Source organism: Cupressus sempervirens, chromosome 3 (genome assembly GCF_028749045.1).
Source record: "Cupressus sempervirens isolate cs-2001-9-10 chromosome 3, ASM2874904v1, whole genome shotgun sequence".
In the NCBI taxonomy this organism is placed as follows: Eukaryota; Viridiplantae; Streptophyta; class Pinopsida; order Cupressales; family Cupressaceae; genus Cupressus; species Cupressus sempervirens.
The window spans coordinates 117,888,779-117,903,737 of NC_143120.1; positions in this window are offsets into that span (position 1 = coordinate 117,888,779).

Sequence of the window (14,959 nt, forward strand, 5' to 3'; positions counted from 1 at the left end):
CAGCACCCAACTCAATTGAACCTGACTCTAGTGGGAATGAACCTGATATGCCAATGTTAGTATCAAGGATGGATGCATCCCCATCTCCACTGTCTCTAACAATCTCGGCCATGGACATCCTCGGATCACCAAACACCATCGCTTGTGACTGTATAGAATCAGGTAAAGACTGTAGTCGCTCTAACTCCATGGTCACCTTAGCCAAATGAAATTGTGACTCCTTGAGAGCCAATTGTGTACTCTCAAGAATCTCAGAAGTCACCTCAAGCTGCTTAGTAAGATCACTCACCTCATCTTCCTTGGCCAACAATGCATCACATGCTGTACTGCCCCACTCCATAAGATAATCTCTGTCGGCTACCAACTGCATATAATTCTGTCTCAAAATCCGAATAGCCTCCCATAAAGAGTGGATCTCTGTCAAGGAAAGATAACTTCCTCCCTGCTCATCACTAGTAGGAGAACCCCATCCATAAACTGCTAACAACTGACGAGCAGCATCAAAATGTTGGCAAGTGATAGAAATGTCTTGGTCACTAACTCTCAACTGATTAGACACATGATGGCACTGGCTTGACTGTCTCCTACAAACCTCCTCTGATGCACTGTCTGAAGGAGTGTCCTCAAAGTTACTAGTCTCTAGAGTATTACCATCCATATCCTGTGAATCAAATCTAAAGCTCATATCAACATACGGAGTATCAAAAACATTAGCATTGCTGTCCAACTCCTCTATGCCCAAGGAAACTAAGTCTTCAAAACTGCCCATTGCATCCTTCTGGATGTCATCAATGCCAATGTGATCCTGGGACTCATCTATACACACTGCCAAATATGAAATATCATCAACACATTCCAGCAAGTATGGCCGACTGGATATATGAACAAAGCCCAACATTGGTGTATAAAAACTAATACCAACATCAGACAAGATACTGGTACAAGAAAAGACAACACCATGTAATCTGCTAATCAAATCCATGATAGCACCCAAACAAACACTGCTACCAAAAAGTGTTAAAGATCTCCAGTCAACTGAATCCCAAATGCCAATATAACAATCTCGAGTCCATATCCGTAAACTAGAATTAGCTGGTAACTCAAGCAAAATCCTGACTTGAGTAATATGACCAATACCAACTAACTCCACATACCTGTCATGATGAGATAATGTAGTGACAATACTGTCTTCACACACCTTCAGCTGGCGGGATAAATCATGTGAAGTACTACTAGCCTCAACCTCATGTGACGAAGCATCTAACTGTGCCTGGTACTCTCTCTCACAAAAGTCATGAATGCTCAATGTCTGCTCATCTACACCAGGTATCTCACCATCATGCACAACAACATCCTCATAATCATCATCCTTGAGGTCAAATCTATCTATCACTCTTTGACTAAAATCATCAAATGTAGTTACCTGATCATGACCTTGAGTAGTCATTCCATGATACCACCAATCATAGGCTGCATCTTCCAAGTGTAGACTTGCAATTTGAACAACATCACTCTCCTTCATGGGGTTAAGTGTGAAGAAGGTCTGTAATTTTTGTAGCCATGCTCTAGCTGAAATTTTATTTGTTCCATCAAAAGTAGGTGCTATAAACTTGCTTATTTTATTTTTGAGCTCTCTTCCACTTATGTCATGCTCCCTTCTGTACTCTTTCTTGGGCATCAAAGTGTTCATCATATCCACATATTCTCTAAAAGGAACTGAACTATGAAAGTCATCATCTAAGCCATTATAAGTAGCTCTTAATGTAATCAAGTTACCTGTAACCTCTTCCATAGGATTAATGGCTGGATTTGGTACTGGTGGCTCATCTGCAGGCAAGAAAATAGTTTTGGTTGATTTAGATGGTGTGGATTTCAGATTTCTTGGCTCCTCTGAAGTGCTCCCTTTCTCATTAATAGATGCAACTCCTTGTAGTTTTTCTGTCAATATTCGCAAAGCCTCTCTAGTTTTTACCAAACTATCCACTGTTTGCTTCTGAGTATTTTGGATGTCTTGGAAGAATTTCTTTGCCATCTTATCTGGATCAGCCATACTTTTCCCTTCCTTGGATTTTGTACTTTTACTTTCAACTGGAGGTTTGATCAAAATTTCTTTATTCTTTTCTCGCTGCAAATATCTTTTTTCTCTTTCACTTAGTTGCATGCAACCATAAATTTTGACATGCAACTGATTAGAAGCAACATGCAACCACCAAATTCACCAAGAACTAACATGCATATGATTAGAAGTAGAATGCAACCATAAATTTTGACATGCAAGATTTGGGTAGTTATCAAAACTAACATGCAAGATCTGGGTAGTTGTCAAAACTGACCTGCAACTTCTACAAACCCTCAGGCTGGCAAGATCATGGCTCTGATACCACTGAAATGTCCCTTTTCTGATTTTTCATGATATTTCCAACCTCTAATTAGATCTTTAAAATCAAACAGCTAATATCCCAAAGATCCACCAAATTCCTCAAGAAACCCCAAATCGGGTATGTTGAAAATAGTGCTAAAAGCTTCACAAATTCACAAATTATTAATGAATCTGAAAATGGAAATTTTTACAGAACTTTCAGCAGCATAACAGCCTACAAATTGACATTTCCAGATCTGTATAGCCTTTACACAACAGCTCAAAAATGTAGGACCAAAACTATGCTCATCGGGCTCCCGAAATAGCACAAAATATGCCCGGAAACACCACAAGAACACTAATAATCCATCTTAGAAGTTTAATCACATCCCAATATATATATTCAGCTCTATTTTAATAGCTTAAAGTATAAAATACAGCAGCAACCAAAACTGATATGAAATACTCAACCGGAAACACCAAACTCTTACAAAAATACACCCGGAAACTCACAAATCTGCACTGTTCAGCACAAAGGCAAACTCTGTATGAGCATGCACATGGAATGGCTTCAAAATCCCATCCTTAGCCTTCCTGGAAACCTGCAAACTCCCGTTCTTGGGTCTCCCTGGAAACCTGCAAACTCCCGTTCTTGGGTCTCCTTCTCCACAGGTTTGGTAGCCTCTGAAGAATAACAGAGAATGAGCAAAAATCAAGTTCTGGAATGAGCCCAAAATGCCTCCAAACCCCTTAAAAGAGGGCATAACTGTAACTCACGTCCAAGAGAGGTTAATGAAACTTATTTTAATAATAATTTTCATTTATTAGTCCAACGGTTTCCAAAGATTAACCCCCTTTTTCCGAAACTTCACTTTCTTGGGCCCGCCTGCCTTAGCAAAGATTTTCTTTTTTAATTATTTGAAAAGGGGACATGACAGTATGGAGCCTTTATATCAAATCATTCGTTATAAATTGAGGGAATGTGCTTCATGCCTGACATTCAAGTGATGCATCTACATATGCAATTTTATCACTTTGGAAAACTATATTTGATCCTGCTAGCTGGGAACAACTAATTGCTCCTTTTATTGTACCTAATGTGATGTCAATTCTACATGAATTTGTAATCGACCCAACTAATCAGCAACTAGATCCATTTAATTAGGTTATGGCTTGTATATGTACATATATTTAACTGGGTTATGGCTTCTACAAGGGAATGAGCCTTGTGATTATGTCATTTACATAGAACCAGAAGTTTCTTCTTCAACTCCTTACACTCAACTCTTAATTGAAGTTATTCATCTAGCAGTGAGAATAACTGCTACAAATTCCTTTGAGCCAAGGGACTCTAAACCTATGCTACATTTTATGGAGACATGGGAGAAATTACTACCCGCTTTAGTAATTCATTACATTCTGGATCATATAGTGATGCCCAAATTAACAACAACAGTAGATACTTGGGATCCTTGCAGGGAGAGTGTGCCAATACATGCATGGTTACATCCTTGGCTTCCATTGTTGGGCCAACATATGGAGCCTCTATATCCAACCATTTGTTATAAATTGGAGAATGTGCTTCATGTCTAACATTCAAGTGATGCATCTGCATATGCAATTTTATCACCTTGGAAAAGTGTATTTGATCCTACTAGTTAGGAACAACTGATTTTTTATTTTATTATACCTAATCTAATGACAATTCTACAAAAATTTGTAATCAACCTAGCTAAACAACAACTATACCAATTTAACTATCATATGGTTGCAATGTTGGAGGCAACAATTTTTATTTGTGTAGGATATGGAGGAAGAACAATGGTATTGGCAAACATGAAAATTTAACAATGCGAAGTCAACTTGAGGAACTTATGTATGCTCTTGGAAAACATGTCATTGAAAATGTTCATCGTGACCTTTTTTGCTTCTACATGTTTTTGCATGGAGCCTTCACGCACCTAGTGGTCACAAATGTCTACTTAAGAATGTATGTGAACCTATAATGCACTGCAATGTGGTGAAATATGTAGAAAATCATATAATCCTTCATCACACAAGGTCTTTTACTTGGTGTGTTCATTCATTAAGTTAAGCACCCAAGTTTGCATTTCAAATCATGATTTATTTATTTGGGCTTAAGAACTGGTACAACAACCTAGAAAGAGTACCTAAGAAGAGATGGATCTCACATTCATTCATTTTAATAAAATATAGCATTCATTCATTATCACATGAAGTAAAAAAAAATTATGAGCATCCATAAAATAATCTCATAATGTCCAAAGCTAACATCTAACATTAGTTCACCATTTAACATTCATTAATAGTAGCACATAAACACATAACATTTAATAACATGTGAAATAAGGTATTTAAACATACCTCAACCAATTATGATTTAATTTTGGATCACCTACCTGATTAGTTTAGAATTTTGTTCTCACCAAAAATCATAAAATGTAAGAACAACTGTGCCAAAAAGAACATAAAAAGATGATTATCATACACCAATCATGTTTTTTTAATCTCTTTTGGCACAATCGTTCTTACAATTTTATGGCTCAATCTCCAACTGGTCATTACATGTTTTGAAAAATTATTCTTGGAGTGTGAGTCAGGAAAAAGAGAAATATCAAACTTGAAAAATATGTACATAAATGCAATTAATTTTTAAAGTTCAGTTTTATAAACTTACAAAGAGAACCATAGAATTGTAAGAAACTATTGTGGTTTGTACTATTTGAAAATTATAGTTACAAGTGATAAAGTTATATACCTTTGATTCAGAGAGTGCGAATATTGGAAATGAAGTATTGCAGGTGTAAGCTCAACTGCCACCCTCCCCATGTGGATGACACTGTTAAGTAGAGAATAGTTACATCCATCCATGCATGCATATATACATACATACATGGTTAAGTGCTTCCTAACTATGTCCAAGGTGTCTACAAACTGGAGTCATACTCTACCTACTAGGTTGCCTACATACCCATATCCATGAGATCGAGACCCTTGAACTACTCACTCTAACAAATATGTAGTTCTGGTTTCTAATTGTTTTGATATAGTTGTATTCTTATAACCACTAGTGAACTTTACTCACCTAATACAAATCTTCACCATCATACACCCACTCAGACAAGTCATGCGATTTTCTATAATTATAAAATTGTAATACCCTGGTGCAACCTTTGTGTTGTAGTTTAAAGTTAATGTAAGGTTAACCTATATACGTCCTAATTCACTTCTTATATAGTTATGCTTAAAAGCTTGTGACAATAATCAATGGATCTAAATAGACCAGTTAAGTTAATGCTAAAATGTAGCGTTTAGGCTTCTATTTTCAAAAGTTCGATACATTGGGTACATATAATGTCTTAAAAAACAAGCCTTGTGAGTTAACATATAATGTCTTAAATAGTTAAGTGCTAACTAACTATGTCCAAGGCATCTACACATTGGAGGCATACTCTGCCTATTAGGTTACCTACATACCAATATCTATGGGATCAAGACCCTTGAACTACTCACTCTAACAAATATGTAGTTCTAGTTTCTTTTTGTTTAGATGTAGTTGTATTCCTATAACCACTGGTGAGATTTACTCACCTAATACATCTCTTCACCATCATACACCTACTCGAGTGAATCAAGCAGTTTTTCTATAATTACAATACTGTAATACCCTGGTGCAACCTTGTGTTGTAGTTTATAGTTAATGTAAGGTTGACCTATATATGTCCTAACTCACTCCTTATATAGTTATGTTTAAAATTTTATGACAATACCCATGGCCATGCTACCTATTGAGTGAGTTTTATTGTTTTTTTGTTGTGCCAAGATGTCTCTGTTTATATACATACATAGATACATACATATACACACATATATACATACACATATGTATACATACATACATACATACATAAATATATACGTACATACATACATATACAAAGATCACAACAGTACGACAACGAGATTTAGAGATCACAAGGGCACGACAATGAAATGCAGTGATCACAAGGGCATGGCAATGAAATCCTAGATCTCCACTGATCTCTACAATTCACAAGATCTCTCTATATATACATACATACATATACACATACATTTGCATATGCAATTTTATCACCTTTGAAAACTATATTTGATCCTACTAGCTGGGAACAACTAATTTTTCATTTTATTATACCTAATGTGATGACAGTTCCATGAGAATTTGTAATCAACCCAGCTAATCAACAACTAGACCAATTTAACTAGGTTATGGCTTGTTTCTTTCAAGAAAAATCTGCTATGATATGTTTTTCTAAAATTTCTTGCCCATTTTTCCTAGTCTGCATTATTTTTGTGTAGGATCTTGAGCTAAGTCAGTTAGCACAAGTTGAGTGAATTTTATTGTTTTATTAGTTGGATTCTAGAATATGGGCTTTTTTTTACCATTGGCTTTGTTGAAGTCTTGATTTTAATTAACAAAGTGTTTTTTAGGGTGGAAAGGACTGTATAATGAAGAGGAAACTTGAACACTTGAATGTTGAAATGAAAGCTATCGAGGATCAAACACCTATGGCAAAGTTACAACACAGTGTGAAGTTGATTTTAGATATAAACAAAAAGAAGAAGACATAAATCATTCCCCATTTATTTTGATTGTGGAGAGCTATGTGGAAAAGAGGGTGGTGAGCTCTAAATGATAGTGAAGAGCTCTGAACATTGGTGGAGATTTCACTGACATACCCTTGTGATTGCTACATTTCATTGTGGTGCCTTTACAATCTCTGTATTTTGTTGTTGTGCCCTTGGTGGAGATCAGTGGAGATCTAGAATTTTGCTGTCATGCCCTTGTCATCTCTACATTTTGTTGTCATGCCCTTGTGATCTTTGTGCCCTTGCTCTCTGATTGCGTTATCATGTCATGCCCTTGTGATCTTTGTGCCCTTGCTCTCTGATTGCGTTATCATGTCATGCCCTTGTGATCTTTGTGCCCTTTGCAGCATGACAACATTTGGGGACAATTTGCGATGGCGATGTAATTTGTTGTGTTCGGACCCAAATGTAGTAACACTTGCTCTACGATTTTCTTCAAGGGGAGAAGGGGTACCTATGTAAATGTTCTTTCTTTTCCTTCTAAACATGTATCTCTTTATATTTCCCCTAACAAGTGATTAGAGAAGCTTCTCTTTATGTATATGTATGTGTACACACACACACATGTGTGTGTCTATGTATGTATGTATGTATGTATAGAGAAGCTTCTATTTATGTATATGTATGTGTATATATACATAGATACACACATATGTGTGTCTATGTATGCATGTATGTATATATACAAAGATCTCTTTATTTATATACATACATACAAAGATACATATATTCATACATACATATATACATGCATACATACATACATCTGCATATACAATTTTATCACCTTGGAAAATTGTATTTGATCTTTACTCAATCACCAAGAGATAATATAATTTATAAGTACAAATTTATGCATACTTAATTTGGTATGAATAGTTTTGATTGAATTCGTTTGAGGAGAGTGAGTCTATTCATGATGATAATGGCTCCATGTATTGGGTCTTCAAAGGAGAGAGACTTACAGAAGATTAGATGTTGTTTATGGATATGGGACGATTCATTTGTGATGCCAATATATCCTCCTCCATATTGAATTTCTATATCATCAAATTGCTAGATACAAATCACTAGACTTGGTCTTCTGAAATGGTGGGACTAAGATATAAACCTCAAACAAGGGTTGCATGCTCTGGTGGGGTAGGAGGAAGATGGTTGTGTGAGTGGCTAATTAGGAAAGTTGTAGAAAATCAAGGTGTCAGTGGCAAGTAGTTTCGTTAATTTGATAAGGAAATCAACTTTGAAAGTGGGATGATCAAAATTGACATGTCCATCTTATAATAAAAATATAATTTGGTGGAAAAAACCATGAGCTATGTGGCTCTAGATTGTGGCTATTCCACTGTCCAGTAGTAGAAACTCTTCATGTCAAATATGTGTTGGAGTTGAGGAAAGCCAACTCCGAAGATGCCCAAGATCACCTGCATGCGAGAACCTGTCAAAGAGAAGCCAAGAAGAGGAGGAGCATGGAGCAAGGGGAAAACTCTAAACGGACATGAGAGCAAAAATATGCAAACACAATAAGAAAATGTATTTACAATAAGTGATGATATGTTGTGAAAATACAAAGAGGGAGCCCACTTATAAAGAGCTCATGGAAGCTTGTAGAACAAGTTGGAAGATGGTAGAAGATAAGGTTGACAACTTCGCACATATCCACAAAAGGTGGAACATGCTAGAAGGGAACAAACTCCCGTGTTGTCAACAACTAACCACTACAACTATTAACTACTAAATATTAAATAAATGCATTGATCTAAGTAAGCTTAAGTAAATAGAATAAATAATTATTAATTAATTATTTACTCTAACACCTCCCCTTAAGTGCAACTTAGGAAAATGTCTTAAGCTCACAAAACATGCAAAATTGGTCCCGACAACGAGGCCATTTTAGGTACCCAAGTACAATGCAACTAAATGCAGCCTCTGTAAAATAGGGAAAGAGAGAAAACCTTATGGGAAAAACCCTCCCCCAAAAAGAGGTAACCTAGTGAAGAACTGAAGAAATCTCCAACTAGGGAAATTGTCCCCTAAAACAGGAACAACGAGTGATCATGAAGAACAACATCACTGAAGCATGTAGAAGCTGCAAACCTATCAAATTGCTGATCTGAAGAACCTCCATGGAAGAAGAAGGCACAAACCGAGCATGTCTATATGGTAGACGGTCCATCTCATCGAAATGCATAGGTAGCCAACCACTATAATCGCCTTGTACATAGGATCAACCACTGAATACATAGTTCATACTATCGAACCATCAAATCACGGATGCATTAGAACAACAACATAACCCCCCCTTAATGTAGACGGGGCGAGATGACAGGCAACTGAGAAGGTGAGCCAAAGTCTCCTGCAAACGAACCAAGAATGACGAAAGAGGGAAAGAGGTACAAACACCTATAAAGACACGATCAAACTGACTCTGCATGGGCTAATGTTGTGGAAGGGACACTCACTTGACAAAGGGAGAATGCCTAAATAGCAAACAACTATCCCCCCCATGGTGCTTTATGAAATAGTGCATGTACAATTGACTCAAAACAATGTTCATGACCTTCGAAATGTAAAAGTGGCACTTTATCTCAGTGCGATACATAAAATTGCTTCAAAATGATAGCTATAATGATCAAAATAGGAAAAAAGCTATAACAAAATAAAGTACAGCTAAAACCAAAAGAAACCATGCCAAGAAAATGATCCTCAAGCGTAAAACACTCAAGATATCCACCATATAGCAAAAATGCCAAAACTATGATAGAAAGAGTATGGGCCAAAAACTCAAGAAAATGACCACATTTCTAAAAATGTGACAGAACCAGCTTTTCAAAAATATAAAGTTTTCAAAAAACGGGCATGAGACGCAAAAGATATGCATGCCAGAGTCAAAAATAGGACTTCGGACTTCAACTAAAATAAAGCAATTAAAAAACATCAAAACCTAAAAATACTTGCACCAATGTCTTTGTCTCAAAATCAATTTTTCGGCGCTTCTTTCGAATCGAAAAAATACGTCCGTATGCTCAAGTTATGGCCAAAAAATCGAAGGTAGGTCAAAAAGTGACCTTGGAGATGTGCAAGGTTGGTTGATGCAGTGTTGACGTCATGTTGACGTTAGCATTTGATGGGAAAAAATTTGACGGCCTGTCAACCATCGTAGTAAAAAAAGAGGCCACATGGCAGTGCTATGTGGACGTCATGTGGCAATCGGCTGACGTGGCAGCTCTGCCATGTGTCATGCGGTAATAGGCACTGACACAACAAAATACTGACTGTACCGCTGTACACCCATGGACTTGTGCTGCAACTGCTAAGCGGGCAGGTTGACGGGGAGGCGGCGACGGAGCGGCCGCAGTGGCAGCGGAGGCTGTAGAGAGGGGTGTCACCGCCGGAAGGAGGGTGCACAGATGGAGTGGGGCGTCGCCATCGGTGACTGGGGAGCCGCGAGCGGCCTCGCGGTGGCCACTAGGCAGTGCGACTGCGGCGCGCTCTGCACAATTTTTTTATATATATTTTTAATTTTCAAGCTCGAAATCGTCCGTACATCCGTATGGTAGCCCCTGAAGTAAAAAAATTTGCCCCTCGAAGCTCTGTCTCCAAAAACAAAAAGTTTTATATGAATTCTGACTGCAAACAGCCTTTCAGATCCAATGGTGATGTCCGTTTGGCTCCAATGTGCTCTGAAAATTGCTGATCCCCTGATTTGAAAAAAAATACACAAACAAACTAGGGTTTGTGACTTGAAATCACGGCTTCAAAAATCTTCAACGAAGCATACCATGTTGGAGTTGAGGAAAGTCAACTCTGAAGATGCCCAAAATCACCTGCATGCGAGAACCTATCAAAGAGAAGCCAAGAAGAGGAAGAGCATGGAGCAAGGGAAAAACCCTAAACGAACATGAGAGCAGAAATATGCAAACACAATAAGAAAATGTATTTACACTGAGTGATGATATGTTGTGAAAATAAAAAGAGGAAGCCCGCTTATAAAGAGCTCATGGAAGCTTGTAGAACAAGTTGGAAGGTGGTAGAAGATAAGGTTGACAATTCAGCACATATCCACAAAAGGTGGAACATGCTAGAAGGGAACAAACTCTCGTGTTGTCAACAACTAACCACTACAACTATTAACTACTAAATATTAAATAAATGCATTAACCTAAGTAAGCTTAAGTAAATAGAATAAATAATTATTAATTAATTATTTACTCTAACAATACGAAGATCTTGAAATTTTAAAAGATAACTATCAGAGATCTACATTTGTGTTTTAATGATAACAAATATACAGTCTAATTTTAAGAAAAATAATAGTCTTAAATGTATATGATTAAATAAAACAAACAAGAGTACTACTTGTAGCTGTATAATTATTGTATTAGTCATTATGTTAAACACAATGTTCAATAAAACAAGTATGAAATCATATTTAAATGGATCGTCTAATTGATCCTTAAATGACTTAATGTGAATGCATCTGATCATTACCTAGACAATATTGCACAAGATCTTTACTCAATCACCAAGAGATAATATAATCTGTAAGTACAAATTTCTACATATTTAGTTTGGTATGAATAAATTTGATTGAATGCAAGGATAATTGCTTCTGTGAATTCAATACATGAATGATTAATTTAATTTAGCACAAGTACTATGCAAGTGTATATGTATGCATGTAAAGCAGTTCACATAGTGAACTAATTTACATACATACATGCACATATGCATACAATCACCATAATCAATTATCCTTGAATCTAACCAAAGCTATTATATATGAACAAGAGATACATGTTTAGAAGGAAAAGAAAAGAACATTTACATAGGTACCTCTTCTCCTTTTGAAGAAAATTGCAGAGCAAGGGCACAAAGATCACAAGGGAATGACAACAAAATCTTAGATCTCCATTGATCTCCACCAACATTCAGAGCTCTCCACCCTTGTTCAGAGCTTTCCACCCTCTTTCATGTGCAACTCTCCACAGTCAATCAAAATAAATGGGGAATGATTAATGTTGTGTTTTCTTTTCTTTTTTGTTTATAATACATAATCCACAATCCACAAGATCTATTTGTATGCATACATATATACATACATACATACATACACATACATGCATGAAAACAACAATGCACTTTCTAAGAGTTTACAATTGTTTAACGAAATTAATGTTTTACAAGAAAATGCATTTGAAGAATTGTTAGCTTAGAAGCAAGAACATGGTATTGAAACAGTACAAAAAGTGCTTGACATGAGAGGTCTGCAAGTGAGGGTGTTGACCAATCTTGGAAAATTGAATGTTAAAATGAAAGCTATTGATGATAAAAACACCTATGCCAAAGTTACAACACACTCTGAAGTTGATTTTATAAAAGGTAGAGGAAGATATTTAGAATTTTGATAATCAAAATTTAAGGCACGAGATCGAAGGAGAAAGAGCGGCTTTAGAAAGAGAATGAGAAGGAGCAGATTTAGAAAGAGACTGCATGATATAAACAACAACTAGACAACATAGAGGATATTATGGGAGCCACTACATAGAATCTAGGAAAGTTTTGCAGTAGGTACTATGACATTAGAATCACTTGCAAGTGTCTTTGAGAATTTACAATCCAACTATCAAATTCTTATAAGAGTGTTTCAAGTATTGGCATTGTCTCCCTACAATGATCCAAAGTATCAAATGCTTGTAAGAGTGTTTCAAGGTTGGGAACCACTTTAACATCCTTTGCATGGTTTAGATGTAATGTCATTGTGGCAGAGGCTTTTGCAAGGGAATGAGCCTCATGATTATGGCATTTATACAGAATCAAAACTTGCTTCTTCAACTCCTTACACTCAACTCTTCACTGAAGTTATTCTTCAATTCCAAGCATATGCAATTTTATCACCTTGGAAAACTATATTTGATCCTACTAGCTGGGAACAACTGATTGTTCATTTTATTGTACCTGATTTTATGACAATTTTGTATAGGAATTTGTAATCAACCCAACTAATCAACAACTAGATCCATTTAATTGGTTATTGCTAGTTTCTTTCTAAAAATATCTACTATAATATGTTTTTGTAAAATTTCTTGCAAACTCTACCCATTTTTCCTAGTCTGCATTATTTTTGTGGAGGATCTTGAGGTAAGACACTTAGTAGGGGTTGAGTGAGTTTTATTTTATTATTATTTGGATTTTGGAATATGTATGTAGTTGGATCAATTTTCCTATTGTGTAGCTAAGATGTAATAAGCACCTTAAAAAAGATCTCTAAATATAAATGTTCAAAAGGAGATATAAAGAGATACCTATTTAGAAGGGAAAAAAACCAACATTTACATACCCTTGAAGAAAATCATAGAGCTAGGGCATGGCAACGAAATCATAGAGCAAGGGCACAACATGACAACGAAATCATAGAGCAAGGGCACAACATGGCAACAAAATCATAGAACAAGAGCACACCACCAAAATCACAGAGCAAGGGCACGACAATGAAACACAAAGATCACAAGGACATGGTAACCAAATTGCATAGCAAAATCATAGAGCAAGGGCATGGAAATGAAATGTAGAGATATATCACAAGAACAAAATGCACCAAGCACATATGCATAATCATGAGGCTCATTCCCTTGTAGAAACCATAACCGAGTTAATTATATGCATATATCAACCCAACTAATCAACAATTAGACCCATTTAACTAGTTATGGCTTGTTTCTTTCTAAAAATATATACCATGATATGTTTTTGTGAAATTGCTTGCGAACTCTACCCATTTTTCTTAGTCTGCATTATTTTTGTGGAGTATATTGAGCTAAGTCACTTAGCACGGGTTTAGTGAGTTTTATTTTATTATTATTTCAATTCTGGAATATGTATGCAGTTGGATCATTTTTTCTATTGTGTAGCTAAGATGTAATAAGCACCTTAAAAAATATCTTTAAATATACATGTTCAAAAGGAGATATAAAGAGATACCTATTTAGAAGGAAAACAAACCAACATTTACATACCCTTGAATAAAATCATAGAGCTAGGGCATGACAACGAAATCATAGAGCAAGGACACAACACGACAACAAAATCATAGAGCAAGGGCACGACATGTCAAAAAAATTGCAAAGCACGAGCACGATATGCCAACAAAATCACAAAGCAAGGGCACAACATCGAAATCGCAGAGCAAGGGCATGATAACGACGAAACACAAAGATCACAAGGGCATGACAACCAAATCGCAGAGAAAAGGAATGACAATGAAATGCAGAGATCACAAAAATGAAATCATAGAGCAAGGGCACAACATGATAACAAAATCACAAAGCAAGGTCACAACATGGCAACAAAATCACAAAGCAAGGGCATGGCACTAAAATTGCAGAGCAAGGGCACAGTAACAAAATACAGAGGTCACAAGAGCATGACAACCAAATCATAGAGGAAAGACACGATAACGAAATATAGAGACCATACCAATGAAATTGCAGAGCAATGGCATGACAATGAAATGCAAAGATATATCACAGGAATGAAATGCACCAAGTACAAGGGCATGACAACGTTCAAGGCTCTCCAACTTCTTTCGTGTGTAGTTCTCTGTAGTCAAAAAAATTGGGGAATGATTTATGTTGTGTTTTATTTTTTTATTTTTGTTTATACTTATGTGAGCATTGCAGTTATGACGCTTATGTCAGTATTGCGACGATGTCGAGGAAAATTATTTATAAAAAAACATTTAAATCACTACAAATTAGACTGCCATTGCAAATTGTCATTGCAATTTGAACCCAAATGTTGCAGTGCATACAAATTTATGTGTCATTTGCATCCTTAACTAATGATATTTTTCCCTTTTTTCCATCTATTCATTGTTTGGGGGCTTCTATGCAGATTATTGCCTTTTGTATCTTCGATTGATAGATATTTTTCCTAGTTTGCCATTTGCTC